We start from the raw sequence: 6,284 nt of genomic DNA on the forward strand, positions 1-6,284 counted from the left end.
CCAGAAGTTAAGGATTCGTCCCTTGTAAATCAAGGGCAAACTGGTCTCAGTGACCTTGGGCTCTCTGCCTGTGGACCATGGAGCGTTGTATGTGCTCTCTCGTTTTGTTGGGGACCCTAGCCCTGCCGGAGATCTGGGCAGGTAAGTTACTGGCGTTATTGGCCGAAGCATCCAAGGGGGGATGTGTGGGTGGGATGGAGTTTCCTACAGGAAAATCCTCCAACCCCAGGCCAGGGAGGTTGCTCTGGAACCAGCGCCTTCATCTCAGGTGCGGTCTGGGAGGAGCTGAAAGGGAGAAGCCGTGAACAAGCCGGGGAGCGTGTGACTCGGGGACCAGTAGCCTGCTGTCCCTTAGCTGGGCTTTGGAGGGGGGATGTCTTGGTGTCGGTCCCTTTTTTGGGGGGGGGGGAGTGGATTAGGTGGTTGTGAGGACGTGGAGCGCCGAGGCAGAAGTGCCAGGAGGGAGAATGGGGGCGACAGTCCCTGGGGAGTTAAGAAGGGGCAGAGCTGTCCATCCCCCTTCCCCCATCCAAGGGCGAGGACATAGAACCAGCATCAGCTTCGTTAAAGAATTCACGGAGGATCTTGGGGGCCAGGTGGGATGGGTCTGGGGGCAGATGAGGACAGAAGGTGGGGGCTGGGGGTAAGGAGTGTGGGGGACCCGGGACCCGGACCAGGGGTGGGGGCAGGGTAAGGGGGGCAAGATCCAGGCGAAGGGGTAGTAGGACCTGTCTGCGTTGTTAGGAAAGGGGTTTGGCTGATCCCAAAGAGCCATAGTCTCGAGACTTCTTAGCTCTCAGCGTGGTGCGCCAGGTGCACCAGCAGAATCCGAGGCGGAGCGGCGGGGAGCCGCTGAGTTCGGCGGTCACACTTCGGGCGTGAGGGCGTTAAGGGCCACTCTCTGGGCGGGATGGGGTCAAGGGTCTCTCCAGGGTGGCACGGGGCAGGGGTCACACCCCGGTTTGGTGGCGGGGTCGGGTCCCTGCCCTGACCCTGGGTCCTCACGTCTCAGGTTCTCACTCCCTGAAGTATTTCCACACTTTCGTGTCCCGGCCCAACGCGGAGCCCTGGTTCTTCTCCGTGGGCTACGTGGACGATCAGGAGTTCGTGCGTTTCGACTCCCACAGCCCGAGTCAGAGGGAGGAGCCACGGGCAGCGTGGATAGAGCAGGTGGAGGAGGTGGAGCCAGGCTACTAGGAAAAGAACACGCAGATCCACATGGAGAACGCCCAGAGTTTCCGAGAGAACCTGGAGACTCTGCTCCTGTTTTATAACCACAGCAAGAGTGGTCAGTGAGGTGGACCCGGAGCAGAGGGGAAGGGGAGGCCAGGTCTAACCCGCCCCACAGGCACCCAAGCCTTCCACTGGGGCCACGACAGGCAGGCTGAGGAGCCTCCTGAGGGAGTCCCGAGTCGGGGAGAGGTCACAGGATCAGCCAGAGTCTGGCCATATTGACCCGGGACTGGGGCTGGGGTAGGGGTCCACACTGTCCAGGTCATGCACAGCTGTGAGCTGTCCTCCGAGCTCACCTTCCAGCGTGGGTTTTTCCAAGACGCCTACGACGGGGAGGACTACATCACTCTGGACACAGAGACCTATACGTGGACGGCGTCAATGGCGCCCGCTGTGATTTCTAAGCGAAAGTGGGAGGCAGACAGGAGCTTCGCAGAGTTAGATAAAGCCTATATAGAGGAGGAATGCGTGATGTGGCTGAAGAAGTACCTGAAGATGGGGAAGGAGATGCTGGAAAGGACAGGTACCACTGGCCCCACCTCGGTGTGCACCACTCAAGGCCCTTGTACTGCCCTCCCCTGAAGCCACAGCCCTGGGCTCCCAACCCCTGGGGACCCTGTGTACCCCAGGACCCAGTTTGTGGGGTGTTCCCCCTCCCCATCCATCCTTGTGCCCCTGGAGGGGAGGGAGGAAGCTGATCCTGGAAATGCCCCTGACCTTTGCCTCCAGACCCTCCCTCTGCCAGAGTGACCCGACACATTGCCCTGGATGGGGAAGGGGAAGTAATCCTTCGGTGCTGGGCCCAAGACTTTTACCCTAAGGAGATCTCCTTGACTTGGCTGAGAGATGGGGAGGAACAACTCCAGAACACAGAGTTCATTGAGACCAGGCCTGCAGGAGATGGGACCTTCCAGAAGTGGGCAGCTGTGCAGATGACCTCGGGCCAGGAAGGCAGATACATCTGCCAAGTTCAACACGAGGGGCTGTCTGAGACCCTCACCCTGAAGTGGGGTAAGGACAGTGAGGAGGAGCTGGGGAAAGGTCACTCACCCATCCCACAGGACCAGAAGGAGAGGGAGTTATTAAGGGGGGGGGGGGGGAGATTAGGGAATCTCAGGCCTGACAGGGATCAGGGCCTCCCACTTCCCTTTTCCCTTTCAGAGCCAGAGTCCTCATCCACCTGGTACATTGTGGGGGGCATTGCTGCTGTCCTCCTCATCCTCACTGCAGTCATTGTGATCTGGAGGAAAAAGAATTCAGGTAGGCAGGACTGGCAGGGGTCCTTAGAGAGCAGATACCATAGAGATCTGGCCTTCCCTGACCTGGTGATGAGGGTCAGGAAAGGTGCCAGAACTGCTAGAGATCCCTGGCAAACTAGTCTGGAAAAAGTTCCCTGGACTCAAGCAATCATAAGTCAAGTAGGCAAAAAAGTTTATTCAGTGGGCAAGAGTTCTTAAAGAACCTGCGATTTAAAGGAGTTAGAGAAAAAGTTTACATAGGCTATGTGATAGTAAAACGCCAGCCAAGTATGCTAACTGAGTGTTTTGGGGTGGGATTAGGGAGTGGTTAAGGAGTGGTCAGTTCTTAAAGAAACATGCACATCATGGGGAAATAGTCCAAGGGAGTGGACTACATGGAAGTGACTGGCTAAGGCATACCTGGCTGCTCTCATCAATGTCCTGTTAGACAAGATGAATGAAAGGGAGCACACATACATCTAAATCTAGGATACATACGATAGGTCAGTGAGCAGTCAGTGTTCTATGACCCAGTGCACAGCCAGTTCAGTCAGTATGCAGCTGGCTCTAAGTGACAAATTCTATAGGTGCAGCTGGCTCTGTGGTTCCTGCTGGGGCACACTGTCCTTGAGCTAAAGGGAGACTGCCTGAGATAGAGTTTTGAGGCTAGAGAGAAATGTGATTTTTAAAGAGAAATGTGATTTTTAGAATTGGCATCCAAGCACATGCAGCCAAGAACCCCATCACCAGCAGCTTGTCTTTCTGTCCCCAAGTTCTCTCCTTCCCATCTGAGGGACAGTCAGATGGGCCCTAAGACTCTAGATGAACAAATCCTCAACTAGAGGCCATTTCTCTGGAGGATGCATGGCAGGGGTATAACAGACAGGCTGAGTGGGGAATCTGCTTCAGACTCAGATCAGAGATGAATATGGGGATCCCTGCCTGAGGGCCTGGGTGTCTCCCCAGCTGAGGGCTGTAGACTAGCCTTGGGAACCCCTGGATGCAGTACTGGAGGTGGGGAGGTGCCCATTTGGGGACCTCTTTTCTCTCTTCCTCTTGAATGTAGAAGCTGAATTGGAGTGGGAGAGGGGGCCCAGTTCCAGTTGTAATTTGTTGTCTCCAAGAAAAACCAGTGAAATTCTGAGACCTTAGTGTGGTCTCCTCTCCTAGATTCTTCATGAGAAATTTGTTTTCCTTTTCCAGGTGGAAAAGGAGGTGATTATGTTCCAGCTACAGGTAAGTGAAGGGTAGATATGGAGAGTAGAAGGAAGGGGCCAGCCCATAGTGTCTCTGGGACCTGAGCAGTGAGAAGGCAGAGGAGAGGCTTAGCTTATGGTGTCCCCTTCCCTTCCCATACTCTGGTTCTGGAATGTATTTCTCTGATTAGGTTGTTTCCCTCCTTTGTTTCCAGGCAATGACAGTGCACAGGGGTCAGATGTCTCTCTCATAGCCAAAGGTGAGACTCTGGGGGCCTGGAAGGAGGGAGGGGCTGGGGTAAAGGGGGCCAAACAAAGAGGAGGGTATGTGGGAGGTGGGACCGAGGATTGGTTGGGTGGTGAGGCAGGTCCTTCAGAATGATGAGAGATGGGAGGGCAAGGGGCACTTGGAGAATCCCCCTGAATCTGTCTTTTCTTCTTCAGCTTGAGAGAATTTCTTGCTATGGACCTGGGAAAGAAAACCAGTCTGCAGTCCCTGTGTTATTCCTGTTGACCACTGGCTTCTCTCCCCGATACTGGCCCCTGGGATCGTCCCTGGACGCTACTGGTCCAACCCAGGGCAGCAGCATCAGGGCCCTCATCCTGTTCTCTAAGGCCTCCCTCCTCTCTTTCTGCCTGTCTGTCTCACTCTGCAGGGAGACAACCAGCAGAAATGGCCAGAGAGCTTTGGAATTAGCCCTCCTTCACATCTGATGCTGCCCTGACCTCTGTGGTCTCTGCCTGACCTCCAGAACAGCCTAATGAATCACTGTTCTTGAATGTTCAGCTTTTCTCCATAATCTCAACTGAGTTTCCCATTGGGTGAGGGATTTTAGGGGGACAGGATGACAATGAGGAGATGTTCTGGCCACATGAAGGGGAAAATAAATGAAAGTTTGAAGATGTCTGAGAAGCCTTTTATTTGATATGCTGAGTCTGTGAGAGCAGGTGGGGGGCGGGGAGGCAGTGTATTATACATGATGAGGAGGCAGATGTTTGTCTTTGATTTGTGCTGCTGGGGGGCACATGCGCACATGATCTATTGGGACTTGTTCCAGGGCTTCAGACAGAGCCCAGACTGCACACTCCTCCTGGGCCTGGAGCCATGCCCAGACAGGCTGCTGGGTCACTAGTCCACAGGCCATCCATCAGAACTGACCTTCAAAGAGTTTCAGTTCTCTCTGTTTTGTCATTTTCGTCCTGGGAACAGGAGGTCTTGTAAGAAAAGAGAACAAGTCTTTCATGGGGGCTCACTTTCCTCGTTTGCAGCAGAAAATGGATCTAAATTTCAAGGTGGTTCAGTCAGTAGAGCCTCTGACTTAGAGGCAGGAAGACCTGAGTTCAAATCCCATCTCAGCCATCTTTGTGACCCTGAGCAGGTCACTTAACCTCTCACCTCAGGTTTCTGTATCTGTAAGGGGGAGGGGGGTCATAATAATCCCTCCTCCAAAGATGAAGGTGAGGATCGAGTGAGATCATGTTTACAAAGTACTTACTAAGGCTTATTATAGAAATGAATGTTGTTATTATTATTGCTTTCAAGCGCTAATTCCTATGATTCTGCCAATTCCAAACAGTCATTCAATCATCATGACTCTCATTGAAATGATGACATTTATCCTATCCCTTCAGAACCCTAAGAATTCTTCCCAGCGTAAAATCAGTCACTTCTCTCTTAAGCAGTCCACCCAGTAGATATTCATGGTATTACAGGATTTAGAATTATAGTATCCTCCCTTCTGAAATGATGAGTGTGAAGAGGGGAGGTGGGGGTGCCATCCTCTGACAAACCAGCACCTGAAGCCTTTAGACTTCCTAGGGATCCTGGGGACTTCACAGGCTCATCAATCTAGAGTCTGAAGGGGCCTCCCAGGCCCTCTAGACCAGCTGCTTAGAACAGCCCCTAGTCCATAGGAGACTCACTAAATGCTGTTGGCCTGCCTGACTCCAATCCCCAAATCCATTCCTCTGATCTCTAGGACTTTTCTGTGAAAGTAAAATCTGCTTGATTATGTTGAGATGCAGCTTATGAAGTCCAGGCTTGGTCAGCCATAGGTATTCAGAAAAGCTAGTTGGGGATATCCAGGGAAGGTTCCCAGTGAGAAGGGGACTTCAGCTTCAGTAGAAATTATGTTTATCTACCTCAGGGGTTCCTCACCTGAGGTATACTGACCCCTGTGGAATTTGATGAGAGTTTTCAGGGGGTTTCTGAACTTGGATAGGAAAAAAATACATCTTTATTTTGACTAACTTCTAATTGAAATGTAATCATTGCTTGACTACTAAATTTTCAAAAACCACACTAATATTCTGAGAGGACATTTATTAAAAGTTTCACTGGATAACACACAAAAATTAAGATGCCCTGATCTAGGATATAGATAGGACAGCAATAGAAGTGGTCTGGGAATGGATCATTAGGCAAACGTAGATGTATTAATTTTTGGTCAAGGTAACGATGCCAGTATCACCATACTGGCCAAATCTTTTCAGACAAACTATATCAGCATTTAACATACAGAGGTATGAATCCTTGAGACTATAACAATATTGAGAACTAGAATTGTTTCCACGTATCAGAATGATGAGGGAAATACAACTGTATTTTAGGTACCTT

At 51.8% G+C, this 6,284-nt stretch overlaps 1 pseudogene; it reads left to right on the plus strand.

Moving 5' to 3' along the window:
* The first annotated feature begins 46 nt into the window (after nucleotides 1–46).
* On the plus strand, nucleotides 47–4,574 carry LOC140517694 (BOLA class I histocompatibility antigen, alpha chain BL3-7-like; annotated as a pseudogene).
* The last annotated feature ends 1,710 nt before the right edge of the window (nucleotides 4,575–6,284 follow it).

Source organism: Notamacropus eugenii, chromosome 1 (assembly GCF_028372415.1).
Source record: "Notamacropus eugenii isolate mMacEug1 chromosome 1, mMacEug1.pri_v2, whole genome shotgun sequence".
NCBI classification, from domain to species: Eukaryota; Metazoa; Chordata; class Mammalia; order Diprotodontia; family Macropodidae; genus Notamacropus; species Notamacropus eugenii.